Source organism: Neoarius graeffei, chromosome 1 (assembly GCF_027579695.1).
Source record: "Neoarius graeffei isolate fNeoGra1 chromosome 1, fNeoGra1.pri, whole genome shotgun sequence".
NCBI lineage: Eukaryota > Metazoa > Chordata > Actinopteri > Siluriformes > Ariidae > Neoarius > Neoarius graeffei.
In genome coordinates, this window is record NC_083569.1 from 25,771,102 (window position 1) to 25,797,762 (window position 26,661).

A 26,661-nucleotide genomic window follows, 5' to 3' on the forward strand; every position below is an offset into this window, starting at 1 on the left:
ATTATGACCCTGTAAATATTGTTGAAATCATGTACGTTGTTTGACATGTCACCTGATATCAACAGTAAATATGCTCTGAGTAATGTAAAAGCCCTGCCCCAATATGGTGGTGTGACTAACTGCCTCCTAAAGACATTTTACAGGGCCATGATACGTCATTAATTCTCTGTAGATACTGAAATACTGCATGAATGGAGGTAGATATAACATGTCTGCATAACTCTAAATAATTTACATTTAAGTCAGGTAATGTGGTTTCTTCACTGCTGTGGATTTTCATGCAGTGTTGGTTGTCCCTGTCTCTTTGTTTTTGTTTCCTTTGCAGCTGTGTGTAATCAAACCCAACCTCCTTGTGTGGAGGCCGCTGTGGTTTTATTTTACACAAGTCTCTGAAAGTGCTTAGATCATCCTTTACCAGATTTTAGTGTAAAATAGATACAGTACATCCAATCAGATTTGGGCTCAAAAATATATTAAACAGACCTGCAAGAGACACACATAAAGAACACATATAATATATATATAATTCAGCCACAATAAACAAACAAGAAGACAGAGTCATCTATATCCCCTACCCTCTATACCAACTTTCAAGATATTATTTGTCACAGTTTTCAAGTTCTGCTGCAGGAAACCAACCCTACCTCTTTACACTGACCTGCAGCCCATGGCATTGGCCCACCAGACCTTTGGTCCAGGTGAGCTAAAAATTAAAATTTCTCACATTTCTTATTATACCTTATAAATTATAAAACTAGACATGTTAAATAGTTTACTGTCTAAATTGCATTTTAATATGAGACCGGAAACATGTTCTGTTTAGTTGGTAAAGTTTGGCTCTTTGAATCCGCCATTACACGAACGCGTTCCTGGTAAGTTACTGTTCATTCAATGAAGTGACGTCATATGCGAAACACTTGAAAGTTCATGGCATTTCTGGCTTCGTCTGCTTTGCAAAGTGTAACACGTTTTTAACAATTTTTTTTTATTCTGCAACAAAACTAAAACCAAAGCATGCCTCCTCAGGGGTGTGTCCTTCAAGGCTGTTCAAGTGTAGCTGATTAAAAAAGCAGAATTTTGATCCATTGTAGCCCAAAGTCGGCAGGACACTTGTGAAACGAATGGATTTGATTTGTACTGACAAAGAGAGGTAACTTCAAGCCAACAGGATGGTTTGGTGTCTGCTCCATACATTTTGAAAAAGATAAATTTGTCATGCAGATTCATATAGAAGGATTTGAGCGATGTCTGGTATGCGGAGCAGTTCCTACGGTCTGGAAACAAAAGTCAGAAGCGCCATCCTAAAGAGCTCACCGCACAGTAAGTGTCAAGCTTGCATTTAGCCTGTTGCTTGAATTTATGAGTTGTCCATCAGCATCGCCAGACCCATTTTACTGGAGCACGTGCCCCAATATATGTCTGCTGTGCCCCTGTCAAACTTCCTGATCACATTTCAGAAACAGTAATGTATTTGGCACTGCGGAATCAGGTACTGCAATTACTGTTATTTTTTACTAAAACCCCGATGCTGTAGTTGAAGGAGAGGGTGTAAAGGCTGTTTGTGTTTTTGCCTGATGCAGTATTTGAAGAAGGAGGAGCTGCTTTTTGTACAACAGTAGATACAGATGCTCCAGCTGTTTTGGCTATAGCACACGCGGATGAAATGCAGAAAGGAGAAGAGAGAGGTTGTTGAGAGAGTTTATTGTGTTTCCAGGCAGTATTTGATGGAAGATGGATATGATGTGTTAATAGTAGCTGAAGATACAGTATTAATTGAACAGTGCACATTTTGATCATGTTGTGAGAGAATCTCATTCAGAGCCTAAAAATACAGAAAAAGTTTTGTGTAGCTTCCAATAGTCTGAATGACCATGCTGCTCCACAATGCGAGTGGTAAGATGGCAGTCAGATGGTTTCACTCCAAACAGCGCTCCAAACATGATTTAGCGAGGCTAGTGGAGCTCGTGGCCACATTGCTTCTAAATTGTTGTAAACAACCCTAAAGATGCCGAGTGTCAAGCATTTGGGTGTAAAATAAACCTGATCACTGATCATTTTATGTGACATGCTTTTGTTTTTATTCACGGAGAAAAGAGATCTTTGTAGACGGCAAGAATCACACTGCAATGAAAACAGGATTGTTTATTAGTATCTGTGTCAGTACTGAACATGTGTTATCGAGCCGAGTAGATTTAAGAAGAAGAAGCCTTTATTTGTTACACGTACACTCAAGCACAGACTGAAGCACACAGTGAAATTTCTCCTGTGCATTTAACCCATCTGAAGCAGTGAACACACACAAGTGAGCATTGAGAACACAAACATACCCACAGCAGTGGCCAGCTATGCTACAGCACCCAAGGAGCAGTTGGGGGTAAGGGTGAAATGTTAAAAAAATGTTAGGAACATGTAACATCACCTTGTTAACATGCATATCAAGTTTCAAATCTGGATCATGAATAGTTTTAGATATATGGTCCAGAAACAAATATTGCTCTGAGAAACTAAGTCAAAATCAATTTTTTATGTAAAAATTTGAAAAATACTTTTTTCAAACATCCAAAATAGCAGAAGGCACCAGTTCACATGTTGCTTGATGTGTCTGACTACACTATACTATAACACTGGCCACTAGGCGGTGTGTCTCATCTCATCTCATCATCTCTAGCCACTTTATCCTGTTCTACAGGGTCGCAGGCAAGCTGGAGCCTATCCCAGCTGACTACGGGTGAAAGGCGGGGTACACCCTGGACAAGTTGCCAGGTCATCACAGGGCTGACACATAGACAACCATTCACACTCATGGTCAATTTAGAGTCACCATTTAACCTAACCTGCATGTCTTTGGACTGTGGGGGAAACCCACACGGACAAAGAGAGAACATGCAAACTCTGCACAGAAAGGCCCTCGCCAGCCACGGGGCTCGAACCCGGATCTTCTTGCGGTGATGCGACAGCGCTAACCACTACACCACCGTGATGCCTAGGCAGTGTGTATGACCAGTAATTACTGACACTGGCTACTAGGCGGGGGCGGCACGGTGGTGTAGTGGTTAGCACTGTCACCTCACAGCAACAAGGTCCTGGCTTTGAGCCCAGCGGCCGACGCGAGCCTTTCTGTGTGGAGTTTGCATGCTCTCCTCGTGTCTGCCTGGGTTTCCTTTGGGTGCTCTGGTTTCCCCCACAGTCCAAAGGCATGCAGGTTAGGTTAATTGGTGGCTCTAAATTGACCATAGGTGTGAATGGTTGTTTGTGTCTATGTGTGAGCCCTGCAATGACCTGGTGACTTGTCCAGGGTGTACCCCGCCTCTCACCCATAGTCAGCTGGGATAGGCTCCAGCTTGCCTGTGACCCTGTAGAACAGGATAAGTGGCTACAGATAATGGATGGAAGGGCTACTCGGCAGTGTGTATGACTGGTAATTACTAACATTGGTATGGTGGCAGACACACACAGGACCGTAACCATCAGAAAACAACTTGATGGGTTTCTTTATGTATCCACACTCTATGCCTATGGGGCTCCACTCGCTTTTGGGTGCAGGAGTGCCGCTATTACGTGCATTATTCATTTTGATAACCGTGTAATAAGGACCTGAAAAATATGCTCATCTTTTACGAACAAACTCTAGAAAACTCTTTAATGGTCTTTCATAACACAATTTCTTAATATTAGTATGTTGATAATGACGATGTTGAGTGTTTTAAATATTTCCTCATGTAATATGGTCAAGAAGAGAAACTTATCTGCCCTCAGAATAGAAGCTTTAACATCACAAATCCAATGGAATAAATTATTTCTATTTGGCAGCCTGAATTGTAGCATCACAGGAAGGCAGGAAAATCTGGTTTGGAAAGCACTTACTGCTGTGGTCAACAGCGTTCCTGGCAATAATCAAACTCCAGCTGATGTTTTCATATTTAATTTATAGGCCTACATCCGTGATATTGGACAGATCACACAGCACTCAACTGTTCCTTTTCAAAATTCATCACCCCCCACCCCGCTTGCCTATCTATCTATCTATCTATCTATCTATCTATCTATCTATCTATCTATCTATCTTTCTTTCAAAAAAGTTCGTTGGTCAGACATTTCTCTGCCTGTGTGCAATCGCTAGCAAAGCTGTAAAGGTGTAAGAGATTGGCCCAGGCCACCTTACCCTATACCAGCTTTCTGCACCTCCAATCCAGTGTCACTAACCTGATCCAGTGTTAAGTGTAGATCAGGTTTCTCTTCATTGACGCATGAATCTTTTGCCTTTTACTAAAGATTTCTGTGGAGAGAAATGTTAATGAGTTCAACATATTTTTGCAGGCTTTGCTCTGACGGAGCTGAACATTTTTGGTCAACAAACGTTAGAACTATTGATCTTTTTGCGTTGAAGCACTCGCCTCTCTCACACACCCCACAAGCCGATGTCTCTCTTCAAAAGGATCCAGCTGTTGGGGGCGGAGTCTACCTGTGTTTACCTTTCTGGATTTTTAATATTTGGAAGTGGTATATTTAAAGCTATTGACTGCAGTAAATTATCACTTCTCAGCCTTTTGGTTAAGATCAAGTGTAGTAGGTGTTCTTATCAGTTTAATATCTGATATGTTCTCTAAATAAGGATATTATATCAAGCAAATTTTTTTTTAGAATGGTTGGTTGGAATAGGGGCTTGTTCTTTTGGCTACAGCCATCAACATGATGTTATAGTACCTCCAGGAATGGTACCTTTGTTCAAAAAAAAGTATTTTTTTTTCTTTATTTAACACACTCTTTTTAAATGAAATTGATGAATAGGTTTTTTAGAGTAGTGAGTTAAAATAGGAATTTGGTTCTTTTATTCTATATGCTCATGTGGTATTATAGTGGATTTAGGAATAGTTACCTTATTTTAGAAAAGAAAGAAAAAAATCTTTATTTTACCTGCCCTAACTTTTTCCTTATTTTCTGGTTTTCTCCATGTTCAACAACACAGGTGTAGAATTGGGTGTGGGTGGTATGGGCGTGTCCCTACTAATATTTCTGATTGAAGAAAAAAATCCTGCCCCATGCGCGGGACACAAAGGGTTACTGTAGGTTTCCATTGGGCGAAACACCACGCCCAATTCGCTCATGAATATTCACTCTGGGGGCGTAGTCACAAAAACAGCAAGCCCATGTCAATTAGCAAGTGCGGTTGCAGTGCAGTGAGCGGCTGCTCGCGAGCAAACTGTCCTTGAGGAATGTAGTGTTAGATTAGCTTGTAAAATGAATCAGTTAACAACAGTTCGGATTCAGTGTGTAAAAACGACAACATGCGAATATGACTGTTTTCTAAGTTTATGTGGCCTGTAAATAACAATCCGACAAAAACTGGAGTTCATTAAGGTCACAAAGACATTATTAAATCATATCAGATTGTGCTAATGTTGGCTAATATTGCACCGAGTCTTGTTTGTGAAGTGCCTGCAAACTTTAGCAGCCCGCTAACCCTGAATTTGAAGCGCTTCAGTTAAGACCTGCAGAGCCCTGACCAAGTTCCTGTAACATGACACATGTAAACAACAACAACAACAACAACCCGATGGTGATGTGGACATTGTTCGCGGCCCAGACACCTTTTAATCAAATCAAACATTTTCACGGAATCAGCAAAACAGCCTCCGCCATCTTGATCAGAAATGTTTGGTTCCTCCGCCTCTCTTTTGAAAACTTTTTTTAAGCATGTTCTGAATTGAAGAAACACATTTTACACAATTTCCCTCGACCAGAACACTATGTGCGCTTCAGCAGAACCCTGTCCCTCCCTCCGCTCTGGGCTCAAGGACACAACAGAAGGGCAATAATATACACTTTCTGCTTGTAGCTTTTGAACCGTTCGCCCGCCCTTTGGCGTGTCTTCACAAAACCTGGCTAAGCGCGCTGCATCACTCTCACAGTTCCCCCAGGGGAACTGTTGTCTCTAGTTATTATTAGTGATGCAGTGCACAGTACGCGTCACTATTGTTCGTAACAACAACCAATCAGAATTCAGATACATTCTGTTGCCAAGTAAAATTATAACCTTCCAACATATCAAAAAAGTTCTCGAGCGCTCATGCTATTTTACCGTTAGACCAATCACTATACACATAGTGTATAGTGAATGATCTAACGGTAAAATAGCACGAGCTATTTTACCGTGAGACCAATATTATGGTCTACCCATAATACTGAAATGTCATTACGTTGCAAGCGTTTGACTTTGGGGCAGACCCAGCAAATTATTTCAAACTGAGCAAACACAAAAGTAGTTTCTGTCGCAGAGATGAGAGACGGCCGAGGAACGAACCTAGCTATTTTTGAGTGGCTGCCCTTTTTCGTCCTGTTGTGACAGAGCCCCAGTGGCCTAATGGATAAGGCACTGGTCTCCTAAGCCAGGGACTATGGGTTCGAGTCCCACCGGGGGTTTGAGGTCAGCAGAGTGGTGCAGCGGGAGCGTGCTGGGCCCAGAGGCCGATGGATCGAAACCATCCTCTGCTAGCTGATGATCTTTTTACTCCAACGTTTTCCAGAAGGCAGCTATTGCAGGCTCCAGACCCACAGAAAGTGAGAGGTCAGCAGCGGGAGTGTGCCGGGCCCGGAGGTTGATGGATCGAAACCATCTTCTGTCGAGTCTGCCAAATTTTACTCCAACGTTTTCCGTGACCCAGTGATTGTGGGTTCGAGACCCGTGTGGGGTGTGCAGAGTGGCACACCGGAAGCGCGCTGGGCCCAGAGCCCAGACGCCGACACAGTCCGCTGCTCTTTCTAGCCACTTTTCTTCCCAAAATTCCCAGCAGAGGCAATAAACGTCATCTATTAGGGTGTTCACACGGCACATATTTGCATCGATGCTGCACCGATGTATTTTGTTGCGATATATCTTACACCGGTGTAAATTTTGCGCAGCGTTCACACGTCACAACCCTGCTTACTAGAGAGAAGCATGTTAGCACCGGTGCAGCCCCACTTGCGGTCACACGTCAGTTTCTGCGACCGTGTTATAGTAGCAAAAACTTTATTACTATCATTTCCTTTGATAGTAATAAAGTTTTGATATTTCCTTTTATTACTATTATTTCCTATCATTATTACTATCATTTCCGATAGTAATAATGCGGAAATGAAATATGCGCATGCGTGAAAATGTAATTCTTTTTCCCGGTTGTCATGGCATCACCAAGCGCCGGGAAAACAACATGGATGAAGACACCAGTGTTGCCAGATATTGCTGACGTTTTCCAGCCCGAAATATGTTCAAATCCGCCAAAATGCACTTAAAACTGCCAAATCTGGCAACACTGGAAGACACGCAGTTCTGTTGTTGTTGATATTCGCCATTTTGGAAGCGCAAAATACCAGGATGCAAATTATGCAATACCCTTATGTAATCAACTCTCCTCACGCGTAGCGAGTCTACCCCAGTAGCGTTCAGACGTCCCATTTTATATCGGTGCTGCCCCGCAAACTAGCATTTACTCCGGAGTAAATTTCTTAAACCACCTCCCGAGCAGGGTTAGATTTGCACCGGTTTAAGCAGCTTTCAGGGGCTACACCGCTATAACTTTGTACCGTGTGAACGCTCTACCGGGGCAGCCCCGGTGCTACACCGGAGTAAAAGTTGCCATGTGAACACCCCTTATCTGTCTTACTAGAAATTTGGTGGCTAGCCTCGAAAATTGTCCATCAGGAGGCCTGATTTTCAGTGCTCTGTCACTAGTTTGCCATTGGTCAGTGCTTTGTATCACGCAGACAGGCAAATAGGCATTATGGGAGTGAAATAAGGCCCACCGCATCTACCAATTGTTGTCACAGTATGTTACCCATGTCTACGGCTCACAGATCAGAGCTCTTTGGGTAGCAAAGATCCTGGTCAGTGAATCAGGAAAAATCAGAGTGATTTCATGGTTTTCTAACTTTTTGCCACATGTTCTTCTTAAGCACAAGACATAAAATGTAATTAATCAAGTGCCCTGAATTGTACACATACAGTCGTTCATTTTCTGTACCCATGAGCTATCTCAGGGGTAACCCAGACACATTCACACCTCTGGGCTATTCAGAGTCTTCGCTTGACCTTCTCTAGGTCTAGGGACTGGGGCAGGAACCCGGAGCACCCGGTGCCAATCCTCACAGGCACGAAGAGAGCATGCATGCTCCAGGCATAAAGGCTGCCGGTCACCCACTAGGCTCAAGCCCAGACCCTGCTCGGTGTGAGTTGACACTGCTAACCACCGCAACATTATGCGGCCTATGTAAATTCAGTACAAAGCTGTGCTTTCCAGTGTAAAATTGCTTGGCTACGACTGGCAGTGCACATGCTTCCAAAGAAAAGTCTACTAACTTAAGTCGGGGTAAAATGCCTTGTGAGCAATTTGTGACTGGAATGAGGACGTGCTGATATTAAAGCCGGACGTTGCAAGCGTTTGACTTTGGTGCAGACCCAGCAAATTATTTCAAACTGAGCAAACACAAAAGAAGTTTCTGTCACGGAGATGAGAGACGGCCGAGGAACGAGCCTAGCTATTTTTGAGTGGCTGTCCTTTTTCGTCTGGTCATGGCAGAGCCCCAGTAGCCTAATGGATAAGGCACTGGTCTCCTAAGCCAGGGACTGTGGGTTTGAGTCCCACCTGGCATGTGAGGTCAGCAGAGTGGCGCAGCGGGAGCGTGCTGGGCCCATAACCCAGAGGCTGATGGATCGAAACCATCCTCTGCTAGCTGGTGATCTTTTTACTCCAATGTTTTCCAGAAGACAGCTATTGCAGGCGAGGAGTGGGCAAGGAGATGTTCTGATTATTTAACAGATTGTCAGCTACACAAGAAATCCTGCATCAGCCAGCCCCAGGATGTTTGTGCACCGCCACCAGCCTTCCATCCCCTGCCCCTGTGGTTTGAGGAAGTGCATGCCAAGGATGGTTTCGGCCGTGGACCTCCACTGTGCATTTGGATGTGTTCCACTTCATGAGGCGGTTTGCTGACGGTCTCACCACAGAACACCATCCACTGTATGGTACGTTCTGTTCTAAATTGTCAAGCACAATTTTTGAGTGGGACAAGCAGGATATCTGTCATCTGAAGGAGGCCAAGCAGGCAGAGCTGAAGAAGAAACATCCTGGCTATGAGCCAACAGATGCTCAGGTGTTGGCAACCATCAGCACAAGTGAGCTAGCGAGGCACTGCCGCAGGAGAACCCGAGGGGTAGAAGAGACCCGTGCACTCATCAAAAGTCTGCTTGACTCCATGTGGCAGCTGGTGGACAGCACTGGACTGCACCTCATCAATCACAAGAGCATGCCTCGAGTGTGGGAGATACAGCAGAAACACCTTGCCTGCATCCAGGATCCACCAGGAGTGCAACTGTACACCAACATTGGGTCAGGGGTGGAGAAAGGGGACAAGACACTTGACACTATTTTTTCCTCTTTTTCTCTTCTTTTCCCCTTTCTTTCCCCCATTTTCTTATTTTTCTTTTCTTCCCCCCTTCTTACAGTCCATTATGCCCCTCACCTGGCCGGGAAGGCAGCTATGCCAGCCACTATACCACCAACGCTGCATGCCTACCCTGGGGACACATGCCTAAGTGCCATTGCTTCTGTATTTGAGGCCCAGCACTGCAAAAAATGCCCTCTAAAAAAATAAGAAAAATATATAGTGTTTTAGGGGGGAAATCACTTATTTTAAGCAAAATAATCTGCCAGTGCAGCAAGATAATGGGACTTGGTAAGATTTCTTAAAACAAGAAAAAAATATGCAAGTAGTAAGCATACCAAAAATCTTAAATTAAGCATAAAAAGCTAGTTTTTATTTTACTTGTTAAGATTTTCTCTCTTATTATAAGCCATTTCTTCTGATTTTCAGTAATTATTGCTTAGAAACCAATTTCATCTGAGCAAATATTGCTCAAAATTAGAATTTAATAGGCTTAAAAACAAGGCAAATGTGCTTGATTCCAGCTTATTTAAAGGCTCAAAACAAATTGGTTTTTCTTAGCTAGAATAAATTTCCTGTTTAGGTGTGATGAATGTAGGGGAAAAATAGACTGGACAAGAACTTCAGATCTGCATTTTTATTTTTATTATATCAACAAAATGCTGCAAAACACAAGTTGGCATGAGAGGCATAGCAGGCTATGGGGCAGCAAGGAATTAGAAGAGGGCCTTCAATGAACACAAAAATAAAACTTTGTTCTGTTTCACACAATGAATGTCTCAGGCACGCACACCTCACTCACATGCACTAGCTAAGAAAGGCCTACCAGTCAGCTTTGGCACATTTAAAGGCCGTGGTTTGGTCTTTCTCATGAATCTTATCACCCAAGACCTCGGTCTGAAGGATCGAAAGAACAGATGCCACACATTTCGGGTACGTCATATGAAAAGCGTAGTAGTACGCCATGATGTATAGGACGGATTCCCCAAGACTGCTCCTAGGGAATGATGTGACAGGAGCATTTCCAGCGCAGAAAAAGCAGTCTCCCTCTCCCACTAGGACAAACGGTGTGGCGAGTGGCCGTCTTCTTAGGTATACGCCTGGGTCCTCTGTGGGCTGAACATTAACACACAGTATTACTTAAATCCAGCCTCCTCCAGACACATACTGGATTAACTCAAACCTGCAAATAGAAATAACAAATAGAAAGTTGCAGAAGGTTATGGAATAAATTTTATTTACCAGTAGAACATGAATGAGTGCCTCTGATAGAGATGCCATCTTCTTTGGTGCGGGGTAACCGGAAGGGAACATAGCTGGCAGTGAGATGATTAGATGGCTTGCTCATCTACGGGGGGGGAAGTAATTTGAATTACTCACAATTACTCAACAATAAACAGTGACAAGCCATCATCATGAAATTGGCCATTTCAGAAGGATTCCAAACCCTTACCAGCAGGAAGTCCCAGCGGGGGCTTCAGTGCCTTCTTGTAGACGCCATAAAAGGTGAGTTTGGTTCTGAAGTCTGCCCAACGCTCCCTCAGCTCTTTCACATAGTGCATGTTGTCCTTCGCAACTATTCGTCGCAGCTCATCAAGAACCTAGGCATTTTATTGCAAAAAAAGTGGGTAAACACAACTCATGTTTTAACATACAGAGCTATAATTGTAATGAACATTAATTTTAAATGAAATTAGCAGGTACACAGATGAGTAAAGCAACACCACATTAACTTAATTTACATTCAAGCATTATCATTCTTACCTTTTAAGATGTTGATGGCCACACTGTCTAATTTTTCCATGACATCCATATTCCTGTTGTGAGCAAAGCAGTTTATTTTCAACAACTCATTTTAGACACTAATTTACCATCTTTTTCAAAACATGCAAGCCATATATTGGGCGGAGAATAGTGCAAAGTCACCCTATCGGATTTTTAACCAGGCAGAATTATTGTTTGGGGAAAGTATCCAATTAACACTTGACACATACAGCATGTCTGTAAGTCGGAATATAGCCGCATTACTGTACACCAGAAACGACCAAAGCGATGGAAGTTATTATTTCTCTCTGGAGGGCCGGCGAACTCAGCGACCAAAGCGAATTCGCCGGGGGCGAAGCGAAATGGGCGACCAGAGCGAATTTCAGAAGTTAAAAGTCAGTTAATATTATGTAATGAACTATGACACGGTTCAGCGAAAACCAATTGGAATGTTCATATCTTCGAATGTCCCAGGCTGACAAGCCAGAGCCGTTCTGTGATTAGCTAAATCAAACATGTCAATATCACGTCCAGAGCGAATTCATGGCGAAACTTCTTCAACGACCTCAGCTACTTGGTCGCTTTGGTCGTTTCTGGTGTACACGTACAGTTACTCAAAACAATCAATTGTATGTTCAGACCGAAAACGACCAAAGCGTGGTCAAGGACGCTGAAGAAGTTTCGCCATGAACTGGCTTCATTCGCTCTCAACGTGATATTGACATGTTTGATTTAGGTAATCACAGAATGGCTCTGGTTTGTCAACATGGGACATTCGAAGATATTAACATTCCAATTGGATTTCGCCAAACCGAGGAAAGAAATGCACCAGATATAACATTACACCGCCCAATGCTGATTGCTAAATCTCCGCTTAGCATGCTGTAAGCACAAAAATTAGTCTAGGAATTTACCATTTAGCTTAAGAACAATTACTTGTAATAAGGCACGAACACAACACTCACTATATATAGGCCTACTATAGAGATCTTGCATGTGACGTCACAGCCGATCCAGATTGTGACGGACGCCATCGTGTCGGTCAAACGCCATATTCCGCCTTCTACTTCTACTTCTGGTTCTACTTCTACTTTTACTTCTACCTTATCTTCTGGAAAACCCTACTATATACAATTCTACTACAACGGCTGTAGCTACAAGCTCTCCCTACCTGTGCACGGTTTTTGTTTTTTGTGTGTATTTTTGCATGTTGTTCGTCTGTACTGGACTTCAATATCCACTACAACCGTATGGACTTACTGGACATTGGTTTCCAGCAGAAAATGACGGTTTGTAGCGATTTCCATCGCATGCACAACATTCCGGACGAGAAAAAAAAAAAAACATTCCGGACGAGACCAGATTGCGAGACCAGCGGGGTCTCCGTGGATTGTTATCGGAAGCAAAGCGAAGGAGGCAGCGCCGGGAGCCAAAGCAAAAGCAAGGCTGCAGGCAGAGCCGGCCTGCTGACTAAGCTCAAAAAACAGCCAGTCAAATCTCCACTGCCAAGCCTCTACCTCTCCAACGCCAGATCCATGTAAACAACACGGACGATTTGGAATTACCTTATTCTATTCTATAATCGGCTGGACTTACCCATCCAGTGAGGATCATTTTCTTGTTTACAAGATGCCACATCTGAGTCGCTGACAAATCCTGAATTTCTGTAAAGATAACTGTCCAGAGATTTATAAGTACGCAGTGCTTCACCACTGAACAGCGAGGGAAAGTTGATGAGGTAATCATACAGGTCCGGGTATTCCGCTGGCAGTTCAAAATCCGGTCGTGAAAACTCCGTCCGGAAAGCCATAAGGGTCACAAATCTGTAGATCGTTTATTTTAGACATATATCTAGTTATCTGTTCATTAGAAAAATGAGCCGTGTAGTCCGTCGGTTGAAATTGATCCATTCTGTACACGAGTGCAGCAGTATTCAGCTGTGTTTTTGACCGACACGATGGCGGTTGTGTACTTTCCGGTCACGTGACTGCAAGATCTCTATAAAACTGACCAGTGGCGCACCATCTGCAAACCCGAGAGCAGAGTCCGTCTCTGAGCGGAGTGATGTCCATGTGTGTGTGTGGGGGGGGGTGACTAGCGGACTGAAGTCACGTGTCATGCAGATGGGTCCCTAACTCGCTAACATGCAGACCAAAGGCAAAACCTAGAGCTTATACTAAGGGCAGTGGCGATCCTAGAGTGATTTACTCCCCGGGCGAAAACCCCTGCTGGCGCCCCCCCCGCCCGTCTTTTTTTTTTCGGGGTTTTTTTTTTGGGGGGGGGGACTTTTTTTGGGGGGACCGTTTTTTTTTTGCGCCCACGCTCGTGACCCCCCCCCCCCCCCCCCGCGTTGGGCTCTGTATTAGCCAACAGAATGTTAACAGCTTTACATGGTCGTTTAAACATTTCTCGTCGTGTGTTGTACGTCGCGGACACGGCCCGTTATAAATTTGCTGTTACCAGAATGGCAATGATCAAGTCGTAATGTATTACTTAAGACTCTGTGTAATGTCATAGTAGTGTAGTACTATGGTAGTAAAGTCTTTTTGATGACTAGTACAACGTTCCGCTGGCGGGATTGTGCATATTATGGGGCTACGACAAGTTAAGCACACACACACACTGATGACGTCACCTGCGCAACTTTGGTATAGAGGGCTACTGCATGATGTCACCGCGCCGCGAGATTTTGTTAAGCGCCATAATGGAAGACCAAGTACACATCTATGCAAGTACATACATTCATAAAACAAACTACACCTGAAATGTAGCCAGGGCCGGTTCTGCCCTAATCTGGACCCGGGTGCAACATCGCGCAACCCCCCCCCCCCCCCCAAAAAAAAAACACCAGTCTAAATCAGGACAACCATCACATAACTATAACTATAAACATTTTATATCAACTATTTTAACTAAATGGGCTATAATAAATAAGCCTGCAGGCAGCCACGGCGGGCTGCCTCAGAAAAGTAACCATTTGTCCTACCTTAAAACTCGTTTTGCATTTTCTGCCTCCTTTTTTGTATTTTCGACCCTCCGTTTATTTTCTTTCCTTTTCTGAAAACCCGATTTGTGTCCAGACATTTTGTTCTGCTGCCAACGAACTAACTCGTCAGGTCTCGTCTCTCGAGCCCGCGATGATTCCCGTGGGAGGGGCAACAACTGATACATTTTTACAAACAGCCAATAAACAGCCAATAGGGAGGTTGCAACGTTCAGGCTCTCCTTTGCTCACAGACACTCAGTAATGCACTTATTCTCTGTCTCCTGGCAGAAAGCTCCTTGGTTTGCTTGTGTCTCAATCACAGCTGGTATTCTGTAGAAAGACTTCTTTTCACCTTTCCCATCAGCTTTGTTGGAACCCTAACACAGCACAAAAGTTTACCATTGTAGGTTTATGATGAATCAAGTGCCTCGTGGGTTTAAATTCCGCGCGCTGCCATTATTTCCCCCTAATCACGAGTTTGTTGGTCTTCCAATATGGCGCAGGGTTTGTTTACTTCCGGTTTCCGGTGACGTCAGTGAAAAGGGTATATTGGGCTTCCCCATCCAAAATGTTCACACACACACACACACACACACACACGCCCGCCCGTCTTGTTTTTTTTTTCGGGGTTTTTTTTGGGGGGGACCTTTTTTTTGGGGGGGGGGGACCGTTTTTTTTTTTTCGCCCCCCCCCCGCGATGCCGCCCCGGGCGGCTGCCCGGTCGGCCCGCCCCCAGGACCGCCCCTGACTAAGGGATTCACGCTGCTATTCTGCCCGACCGTTGCCAACAAAAGACAGCGTATACATGTATAAAATGTAATTAGCTGTGTACAATAAATCATGCGAGGTTACCACATAAGGCGAACATGTACCGTATGTGGTCTCCCCGTCAGGAAGTCCAGCAGCCAGTTGCACAGGGAGGTGTTGAGTCCCAGCTGGTCCAGTTTGTGAATGAGCTGCTGAGGAATGATTGTGTTGAATGCTGAGCTAAAATCTATGAACAGCATTCTGACATACGAGTCTTTTAGGTCTTATTCTTTCTTTTTTAAAATAAAGTAACCATTCCTAAATCTATTATAATACCATATGAGAGTACAAAATAAAAGGAACAAATTCCTATTTTTTATTCTTTACTCTAAAAAAAACCCCCTATTTTTCAATTTCATTTAAAAAGCGCGTTAAATAAGGAAAAAAAAAAAACTTTTCCTAGAACATAAGACGTACTACAATATCAGATTGGTATATGGAGCCGAAAGAGCAAACTCCTATCCCAACTCCTCGTTTTAAAAAAAAAATCTGCTTGATATAACGCTCTCGTTTAGAGAACAAATCAGATATCAAATGGATTAGAATAAATACTACACTTGATCCTGATTGAAATACAGAGAAATGATAACTTACTGCAGCTAATGGCTTTAAACATACCACTTCCACATATTAAACTCCAGGAAAGTAAACACAGCTAGACTCCGCCCCCAACAGCTGGATCCTTTTGATGAGAGACATCGCCTTTTGGGGCGTGTGGGAGATGCTTCCACGCAAAAAGATCAATAGTTCTAACATTCGTTGACTAAAAATGTTCAGCTCTGCCAGAGCAAAGTCTACAAAAATATACTGAACTCATTAACATTTCTCTCCACGGAAATCTTTAGTAAAAGGCGAAAGAGTTATGCGTCAATGAAGAGAAACCTGAGCTGCACTTAACACTGGATCAGGTGAGTGACACTGGATTGGAGGTGCAGAAAGCTGGTATAGGGTAAGGTGGCCTGGGCCAATCTCTTACACCTTTACAGCTTTATTAACCATTGCACACAGGCAGAGAAATGTCTGACCAATGAGCTTTTTTGAAAGAAAGATCGATCGATCGATCGATAGATAGATAGATAGATAAGCAAGCAGGGTGGGGGTGTTGAATTTTGAAAAGAAACAGTTGAGTGCTGTGTGATCTGTCCAATATCACGGATGTAGGCCTATAAATTAAATATGAAAACATCAGCTGGAGTTTGATTATTGACAGGAACGCTATTGACCCCAGCAGTAAGTGCTTTCCATACCACATTTTTTATTGATAAATGAGGGCTATTGTGTCATCCTTGTTACACTGTAAAAAAAAAATATTTGCTCAGTTTACTTGAAAAAGCAAGGCAACCCATATCAAGGGTTTTTTGGAGTAAACTCAACAAAGAAATCAAGAAATGTATTTAAGGGTTTTTCCAAGTATGCCCAACAAGACGACAGAACTTGTTCAATCATCTCATCTCATCTCATTATCTCTAGCCACTTTATCCTTCTACAGGGTCGCAGGCAAGCTGGAGCCTATCCCAGCTGACTACGGGCGAAAGGCGGGGTACACCCTGGACAAGTCGCCAGGTCATCACAGGGCTGACACATAGACACAGACAACCATTCACACTCACATTCACACCTACGCTCAATTTAGAGTCACCAGTTAACCTAACCTGCATGTCTTTGGACTGTGGGGGAAACCGGAGCACCCGGAGGAAACCCACGCGGACACAGGGAGAACATGCAAACTCCACACAGAAAGGCCCTCGCCGGCCCCGGGGCTCGAACCCAGGACCTTCTTGCTGTGAGGCAACAGCGCTAACCACTACACCACCGTGCCGCCCCTTGTTCAATCAATTAAATTAAAATATCTTTTTACTTGTTTTTCCAAGTTTGCCCAACAAGAGGACAAAACTTGTTTAATCAATTAAATCAAAATATCTTCTTACTTGAAAAATCATTTTTACTAGCTATTTTTGTGACTTAAAAACTAAAGTTATGTTAAATGATTGTCACAACTTAGATTAAAAAGTAGGGGGAAAAAGTCAAATAGACAATTCATGTGCACAACCATTTCCTTTATTTTAAACACATACTAACAGTATGCAAAAAACATGCACTGGGGGTTTCAAACCAGGTAAAGTGGAAAGGCAACTGGGACATTCTTCCAAATGACTCTTCTTACTAAATTTGATCAAAACAGTTTCAACACATTTCACTGAATACGCTTAAAAATACACTTAAAAACACCCATCACAGAGAGAGAGAGACTTTCTGTATAACCTCAAAAGTGTATCTCAGGTTTTTGAATTGATCAAAATAGTCTCAAAACACACATTTTAGCACATACAGGACTTGTAAACATAAGCAGTTACTGTATACACAGTGGTGTGACCTGTAGTATTTAGTAAATAAACCTTAAGCCCTTAAACAATTAACAAGTAAAAATCCGTATAAAACAATCAATTAACTGTTCAACAAACTTTTCCGCCTCTTGCCCTCACCTGACTTGCAGCTCCGAGAGAGAGAGAGAGAGAGAGAGAGAGAGAAATGGACTTGCCACATTAGCGCAGACATTTCTGCATTTTACCTCGGAGTGATTGAGCTCGTGCAGAGCAGCAGTGTGCTCCCATGTCAAGGAAAACTTTCTGTAAAACCTCAAAAGTGTATCTCAGGTTTTTGGGGTATTCCATGTTGATGCAATACAGCAGGCCAAACAAGTATGCGACTGCTGAAGGAAGGTCCTTTATGCCCTGAACGATGACACTCTCTTCCAAAATCACGCCAATGTTGATGACCGTAGGTAGGGACGTAACGGATGCTACATCATCCTCAAAGACTGTCAGTATGGCAATTTTTACACCTTTGGTGTAATCCTCCTCTTTATCTGTGTCCTGAGAGTGTGCAAAGACAGAAGACATTACTGAATATGTGAATGAAATTCACTGCTCCAATAAATAAAGGGAACACCAAAACCATGCAATGCAACTCCAAGTCAATCATACTTCTGTGATACCAGCCAGTCCAGTTAGTAATGAAGCAACGCTCATTATGAATCCATTTTGAGCAAATTTAACAAGCAATGGGTAGAAAGTAGAGGTAATAACCAAAATACACCCCACACAGGCCATTTCTCTTTTTTCATCCTTTCTGGCTGATTTTTTTGGTCACATGTGCATTTTGACAGTTTCACACCCTTGTAGGTACCACGTGACAATCTCCTTCACCCACTGAATTTGCTTAGGTAGTGCTCTTCATCCAAGATGACACAATGTGTGCTGCGGCAAGAAGGTTTGCTGTGTCCCCCAGCACAGTGTCCAGAGCGTGGAGGAGATGCCAGGAGACATGCCAGTACACCAGGGGACGTGGAGGAGGCCATAGGACGGTTTACAACCCAGCAGCGGAATTGCTTTCTCCTTCCTTGTACCAGGTGGCACGGAAAGAGCACTGCCAGAGCCCTGCAAAATGAGCTTTGCAGGCCACTAATGTGCATGTTGATGCTCAAATGGTCAGAACCAGACTTCATGAGGAGGGTATGAGGGCCTGGTACGTGAGGCCTATGCTCACAGAGCGGCACCGTATGGAGCGATTTGCATAAACGAGAGAACATCAAAATCTACATATTCTTGCATTGGCACCCTGTGCTCTTCACAAATGATGTTGCAGGCAGCATACCATTCTCCATGGCATCTCCTGACATTGTCATGTCTGTCACATGTGTTCAGTGTGAACTGCTCTCATCTGTGAAGAGCACAGGGCACCAATGGTGAATGTGCCAATCTTGATGTTCTATGGCAGGGGTGTCAAACCTGATCCATAAAGGGCCTTGTGGCTGCAGGTTTTCATTCCAGCCATGCAGCAGCATACCTGACTTGGCTCATTCAATCAACTGAACTGTCTTCACACAGTCAAATACTTGCAGCCACACCCACCCTTGATTAAAGGGTGGGTGTGTCAGTTGATTGAATAAGCCAAATCAGGGTGCTGCTGCATGGCTGGAATGAAAACCTGCAGCCACACGGCCCTTTATGGATCAGGTTTGACACCCCTGTTCTATGGTATATGCAAATCAATCCCTACGGTGCCACTCTGTAAGCATAGGAACCACGTGTGGACACCAGACCCTCATACCCTCCTCATGAAGTCTGTTTCTGACCATTTGAGCATCAACATGCACATCAGTGGCCTGCAAAGCTCTTTTTGCAGGGCTCTGGCAGTGGTTTTTCTGTGCCACCTTGCACAAAGAAGGCGATAGCGATCCTGCTGCTAGGTTGTAAACAGACATGCCAGTACATCAGGGGACGTGGAGGAGGCCATAGGACACTATGGCCTCCTCCATGTCCCCTGATGTACTGGCATGTCTCCTGGCATCTCCTCCAAGCTCTGGACACTGTGCTGGGGGACAAAGCAAACCTTCTTGCCACAGTGCACATTGCCCAACATTATCACATGTTGAGAGTATCAGAGAATAAATTGATTCTTACCAGACATGTCTTGAAAAGATTTGATGCATCCTCCTTGAGGTAAATGGGCAATCCTTCCAAGGCCACTCTCCTCCTATGTTCTGCTATCGCCGTCACCTGGGCACACAGAGATACAGAATTTATTTAGTGGCATGTCAGTGAATATTGTTATTCATTTAGGCCATGTCAGTAAACTGTGTTTAGTAGTAAGCAACTGGACTTCTGTTTGGAGCTTTAAAGTTGTTTCATTCATCCGAAAGGGTTCTTCAGTACTGGCTAGAAGTGAAGATACCATTCGGATGTGAAGTGAAGCATCTTCCAGACCCAAAATGAAGTCCAGTTGTTTACAACTATGCTCTTTTGAACACAGTGACATTAGCTGGTACTCCCCACTGAAGACCACCTGGCAGGGTATTAAAGCCAACTACATGAAGTATCCACTATCAAATTGGATGTTTTAAGAAATCCAGCATCAAAATATGATGGCTGTATTGGGTGTGAGGCAGCAATTCTAATTCTGTACACAACATAAATCTGTGGAATGCATTTAGTCTTACATTCAAAGCTTCTATATGAAATTCCAGAAAATGTAATTGGATGAACTTTACAGCAAACAGTCAAAAGAGAGCCACTGTGATTGGTCCTCTCGACAACAACGAACTACTTCCTTGTTCTAAACCATCACCCCTCACATTTCTGCAGATTTGTTAGTATATCTTTTCATGGGACAACATTAAAGAAATTTCACTTTGACACAATGAAAAGTAGTTACTGTACAGCTTATATAACCGTTTCAATATATTGTTCACTCAAAATAATTAAAAATACAGCCATTAATGTCTCATCCTCTGGCAAAATCCTATGTAAAATGCATGGTAGAAACGGCTGACTTTAGGTCTCTGGCTGTATGATTTTTGTGCTTCCTGCTTTTGTGATTGGCAAAGTTGGTGAACTTATTTGTTTTATAGGCACAGCCAACAAATGGACATGTTACAAGTTCACCACTCTTCAAATGTCTTCCGAGATGGCTAAAAAATGCACTTAAACTGCAGACATCTTTGAAAGCACAATGCTCACAACTGAAATTTGATGGGGTGTGAATTGTATGGGTTTTTTATGGTAGCGTGAAAGATGAGATTTTAGAGTACTTGATGAGCGGAAGGTGCACACACAGTCAGGATAGAGGCAAGGCCAATTCTTACCTTGATGACCCCCTCCGTGTCTCAGGTGATAATGTTTCAGCAGGGTCTGGACATCCGGGTGGATGAATTTACACACTCTGCATTGCATCACGAAAAAACATGGGGAAACTAATTAGTTTAATTAAGGCGGTTAAAACCCAACAATGAAGAATAAAAACAGATCTGACTATCAACAGAATCTGGAGCAAAACCATTCAAACAATTCAAATATAATACTTTTATAATTTACAGTACAGTTTTGGCGTTTTAAGTGTTTGGCAGTCGGAAAGCATTAGGAGAAAACACTGCCATCTTAAACATCACACATTGCACCAAGCCTCATTTCATGAATGTTAAAATAGCCTGCTTTTTGTTGATGAGGCTTATGTGAAGTAGGAAATGGATCGTAAGCTTGCTATACTTCTGTTATATTGGTATGGTGACCGAACCGAAATTGTTGTAATTATTATAATTAAAGTAACACTATTATTCTGCAAGCACACTCACTAAACTGCGAACCACGGGACGCACAAGCTTTCAATGGCGCCACATTTGCCTAAAATGCCCAGACATTGAGGTCCTGACTAACGTCGGTGAAATAAACAAGTAGTCGGTCTCCATTGTGATAGAACAAACAAGCATTTATGTGCCACCTTTTCCTGCTCTAACAGTAGAACCTAGACATAATACGAGTCCCGTTCGTTTATGCTTTTCTAATTTAGACTGAGGCCAACGTTAATCAAGCTAACGTCGAGGGAGGGAGACCTTCCACGCTAACGACAAGTGCAACCGACGTTTTCAATTAGCCACCTAGAGCCTTCAACAGACCCTTTTGCAGCAGGCAATATAACAGTTGTTTGAATCAACATGAATAAAGTGTAATTACAACTGAACATAGATGCCCTCCTACACATCAACAGTCAATATATCAATAAGCCTCATCAACAAAAAGTAGGCTTTTAACATTCATAAACTGAGGTAAAACTAGCCGGTCATTTCAAAACGGACTGTACAAGGAGATAAGTTTTGTACTTCACATAAAACAGGTGCAATGTTGATTAGTTTATCGATTATTTTTGAGTGGTAAAAGATTAACCTTCGTTCCTGATGATGACGCGAGGGATGAGCTTCTGAATTTGATCCACTTCCAAAAGCTTGCATGGAGTTGTGTCTCTAGTGCCCCTCGAGCCGCTTCGGATGTTATCAGCCGCTCCTGGCTCGGGGAAACCCCGTTGCGTGCCCCGTTTTTTCCAGACAAATTGAGCTCACTTAGTTATAGAAGTCTCCAGATGAATACATTCAGAACTTGATATGACAACTTCTTATTGCGAGTTAATAGTGTTTTCTTGTCATCTTAGTTCTGTTTACTCATATCAACGTGTGGGCAGAAAAAAATGAAGTTCTATTTTTTACAGTGTAGTAAAGCAATTTATTACTTCATTTTTCCTATGATAGAAATAGATATTAAATGGCTAAAACATTATACAAAAATTAACAATTTGAGAGAGACTAAAACCCACTGAAGCTAACAATAGTAAAAATTTGTATCTTTTAAACTGAAGGAAATGTAGTAGTAATGTCATGTTTATGTTTCAGGAGGAGCCCACCTGTCTCTGTGCCAAGTAAATATGCTTTGGGCATCATCTCTCTATTTCCCAGCCTCAGAGAGCCATACTCAGACAATGGATATGTAAGTTTGTAAATGAAAAGCTTGTACGTCAATTTTTGTAGTAGTAATATGTTCTGAACTTACGCTACAATTTATTGTTTTTAATATTACAGGAACACTTCTATGACCCACAGAGTGGATCCGGCTATCAAAACCTCTCTCTCTCTCTCTCTCTGTGTGTGTGTGTCCACTTCTAAGGGAGATCATTACCCACTTGGCACTGTGGATAGCAGTGAAATAATCAGGACTGCATGATTGGGGGGTAACAGTGAAATGAGCGAGCACAGAGAACACATTTACCTCATTATTTGCTCATTCTTTCATGTGAACTTTTGTTCATTTAAGTAAAAACATGCTTGGAATAAAACAAATTGCCAACAACATAAAAGAGTTTCATTAATCAATTAGCACATTACATATGTCATACTTCCAGATGATATTATATATTATTTTAATCACTTTATATTTAATTAGATTTTGGTTAAAAAGGAATAACATGTGACCCGACCGATTGGATTTAGCAACTACTAATGTTTATATCGGGGACGCGACTGCTCAGATGGTGGCATTCACTTGCTGAAATAGCTCAGCAGGGACAGCGTTAGACTGAAGATCTAAAGGTTCCTGGTTCAATCCTGGGTTTTGGCATTGAGGACTGTGGTGTGTGTTCATTTAATCCTTTGACCAAGGAGCTGATTGATTTTTTTTTTTTTTTTTGCCAGGAAGCTGTCAGTATATGCCAGTAATTTGGTGGTGAAAACAATTTGCCCTTTGTTCCATGGTGTAATGGTTAGCACTGTGGATTTTGACTCCAGTGGTTTGCCGCTTGTAACATACGCATATTGTCTCAACTACAGGGTCCTTTTGGTCAAGCACGCTGTCATGTCCCAAACCCTTTGTTTCCGTTAAAGTGCTCGTCTTATGAATTTGCATTACCCCTGGAAATTATACCTTATAAAACTAGGCATGTTTAATAGTTTACTGTCTAAATTGTATCTTAATACAAGACCAGGAACATGTTCTGTTTAGTTGGTAAAGTTTGGCTCTTTGAGTCCGCCATTACATGAACACGTTCCTGGTAAGTTACTGTTCATTCAAAGAAGTGACATCATATGCAAAACGCTTGAAAGTTTGTGGCATTTCCAGCTTCGTCTGCTTTGCAAAGTGTAGCACATTTTAAACTTTTTTTTTTTAATTCTGCAACAAAACTAAAACCAAAGCATGCCTCCTAAGGGGTGTGTCCTTCAAGGCTGTTCAGGTGTAGCCGATTAAAAAAGAAGAATTTTGATCCATTGTAGCCCAAAGTCGGCAGGACACTTGCGGAATGAATGGGTTTGATTTGTACCGACAAAGAGGTAACTTCAAGCCGACAGGACGGTTTGGTGTCTGCTCCATACATTTTGAAAAAGATAAATTTGTGAGGTAGAGTCACATTGAAGGATTTGAGTGATGTCTGGTATGCGGAGCAGTTCCTACGATCTGGAAACAAAAGTCAGAAGCGCCATCCCAAAGAGCTCACCGCACAGCAAGCTTGCGTTTAGCCTGTTGCTTGAATTTATAAGTTGTCCATTGGCTCGCCAGACCCATTTTACTGGAGCACGTGCCCCAATATATATCTGCTGTGATCCAGTAAAATTTCCTGATCACATTTCAGAAACAGTAATGTATTTGGCACTGCGGAATCAGTTACTGCAATTACTGTTATTTATTTATTAGAACCCCGATGCTGTAGTTGAAGGAGAGGGTGTAAAGGCTGTTTGTGCCTGATGCAGTATTTGAAGAAGGAGGAGCTGCTTTTTGTACAACAGTAGATACAGATGCTCCAGCTGTTTTGGCTATAGCACACTTAGATGAAATACCAAAAGGAGAAGAGAGAGGTTGTTGAGAGAGTTTATTGTGTTTCCAGGCAGTATTTGACAAAAGATGGATATGATGTGTTAATAGTAGCTGAAGATACAGTATTAATTGAACAGCGTCCATTTTGCTCATGTTGTGAGAGAATCTCATTCAGAGCCTATAAATACAGAAAAAACCCCAATGAGTTAGTTGAGAGAGATAACAGGATGGCATGTCTATTTATTTTATATAGAAATCATGCTTTTAGATGCAATATAACGTCGCACCTGTTTCAGTGGACAAAAAGGCAATGACAAGATTCAGAAATACACAGGGAAGTTTCTCACAAAGTGATAAATTATAAATTAATCTTGCAATGGCCTTTTCCTTCACACCAATTCCGTGATTATTGTAGGGACTTTACCTTAAAATTTCAAACAGGCTCAATTCACCTTAAAATCAGCTCTCTGTAAAGGGGCACCACAAGAAGGTCATAGGGTTTGGAATTTGGGGAAAAAAATATTTTATGGTTGCAGAGATACGATGATTTTAGTAAAAAATAAGTAACAGTAGGGGTGGCATGGTGGTGTAGTGGTTAGCGCTGTCGCCTCACAGCAAGAAGGTCCGGGTTCGAGTCCCGTGGCCGGTGAGGGCCTTTCTGTGCGGAGTTTGCATGTTCTCCCCATGTTTGCGTGGGTTTCCTCCGGGTGCTCCGGTTTCCCCCACTGTCCAAAGACATGCAGGTTAGGTTAACTGGTGACTAAATTGACCGTAGGTGTGAATGGTTGTCTGTGTCTATGTGTCAGCCCTGTGATGACCTGGCGACTTGTCCAGGGTGTACCCTGCCTTTCACCCATAGTCAGCTGGAATAGGCTCCAGCTTGCCTGCGACCCTGTAGAACAGGATAAAGCGGCTAGAGATAATGAGATGGGATGAGAAATAACAGTAATTGTGCCCCCCCCCTTCACATTGTAGCACAAAACAGAAAGGGTCTACATGGTCCTAATTGGTTCTGTTAGAACCAGAAAAGGTTGGTAGTTTTATGAGCAACTTAAGCCCTATTCGCATGGGATAAGTATTACCTGTGGACCTCTGGTAATTCGGAATAATTACAGAGAATGTCTGAGTTCTTAGTCCCGTGCGAATGCGCCATGTCCGTAATTTGCCAAGTAATAATTCCACCGCGAATTACCTACTGTGTTTCGGCAAAACACAGACGTCCAGTGGTAATACAAGTCCCGTGTGAATGCGCATGTCTGTGTTTGTAATTATTAAACGCGCGTCTCTTGTACTTTTCTGGAGTGAATAATGGAGGATACGGGCGAAATTTTGATAAACAGCATTTCAGGGGCAAGTGGTAGTAGGCCTATCCCGTATTTGAACCAGATAAGCATTTTGAACTCCTGTCTACTAGTGTTGTGACGTTCGCGAACGAACCGATTCTTTTGAACGGCTCCTAGGCATGAACGATGAGAACCGAGTCTCGAGCTGGGGGAGCCGTTCTTTCTGTCGTTCTTTTTCTGTACTGTGTTTCAGATGAAAAAGCTTTTGCCCAAGGACAAGAAGTAGGCTAAACAGCATTTGCCTTTAATTTATTCAAGTTTTATCTGTTTGCCTAATAGTTCAAATTGTTTTGTATATAGTTTATAATGTTGTTGTGTGATATTAATGATAATATTGTGGGAAAACTACTTTGCACGGACGTTCATTTAATTTATTCTATCGTCATTTTGTTTGTTCTATTTTTGTGTATTTTATTTATTTATCTGTTTGTCTAGTTGTATCTATTTTTCTAATAATAATATATTTTTTGCATTAATAGTTTGTTTTTTTCCTATTAAAATAATCTTGTGTTCTTGTTATAACTTTATCTATTTATCTGATTGTTTAGTTGTATCTATTTTTGTTACAATTTCAATATTTTTAATATAGAAAGTTTGGTTTTTTCTATTAAAATGTTCTTGTGTGATAACTAGTTCTTGTGTTATATTTATTGTAGTTGTATCTATTTTGTATCTCAGACTTAAATATTTTTGTAAAACAAGTGTTTTTCTATAAAATATTCTTGTGTTCTTGATAACTATGTTCTTGAGTGGGTTCTTTTTTTTTACAGAAAAGCCGTTCTGCATGGACATTCATTGAAGCCCTCATTGTTTTTTAATGGTTATTTATGAGCGTTTAGGGGTTACAATAATGTAAGTCTAGGTTGCTTTATATAAAAGGTATGTCCAGAAATATTGATGTCACTGTCTAAGCAGAGGGATCTGGCTTCTTTAGACGCTGTCTTCTTAAAACTGAATAAATATTTAAAAAGAGCCAAATGAGCCAGTCTTTTGAACGGCTCTTTTCCGTGGCTATAGGTTCTAAATCATTCTCAGACAACTAACCAAAGACTGAGGACAGATTTGAAGAGCTTTCGTGTCTTTTTCAAAAGACTCGGTATCAAGAACGCACGCCACTGCAGAGAATAGTATAGAGTCCGTGTGAAAACAAAAGAAGGTTCTGGCGCAAATGACGTCACGCATGCAGCTCCGCCGACCTGTAAATCGCTGCGAT

General features: G+C 42.3%; 5 non-coding genes across 5 annotated transcripts; 3 read left to right on the forward strand and 2 right to left on the reverse strand.

The window, feature by feature from the left end:
• Positions 1-4,221: 4,221 nt before the first annotated feature.
• Positions 4,222-4,336, forward strand: LOC132895771 (U5 spliceosomal RNA). The gene has a single exon (XR_009655831.1). It is a non-coding gene; the product is annotated as a U5 spliceosomal RNA (small nuclear RNA).
• Positions 4,337-4,531: 195 nt separating this feature from the next.
• On the forward strand, positions 4,532-4,724 carry LOC132897597 (U2 spliceosomal RNA). The gene has a single exon (XR_009656347.1). It is a non-coding gene; the product is annotated as a U2 spliceosomal RNA (small nuclear RNA).
• Positions 4,725-15,369: 10,645 nt separating this feature from the next.
• Positions 15,370-15,564, reverse strand: LOC132898287 (U2 spliceosomal RNA). Its single transcript, XR_009656478.1, has one exon. It is a non-coding gene; the product is annotated as a U2 spliceosomal RNA (small nuclear RNA).
• A 188-nt stretch (positions 15,565-15,752) lies between these two features.
• Positions 15,753-15,867, reverse strand: LOC132895696 (U5 spliceosomal RNA). The gene has a single exon (XR_009655810.1). It is a non-coding gene; the product is annotated as a U5 spliceosomal RNA (small nuclear RNA).
• A 6,977-nt stretch (positions 15,868-22,844) lies between these two features.
• Positions 22,845-22,917, forward strand: trnaf-gaa (transfer RNA phenylalanine (anticodon GAA)). Its single transcript has one exon. It is a non-coding gene; the product is annotated as a tRNA-Phe (tRNA).
• The last annotated feature ends 3,744 nt before the right edge of the window (positions 22,918-26,661 follow it).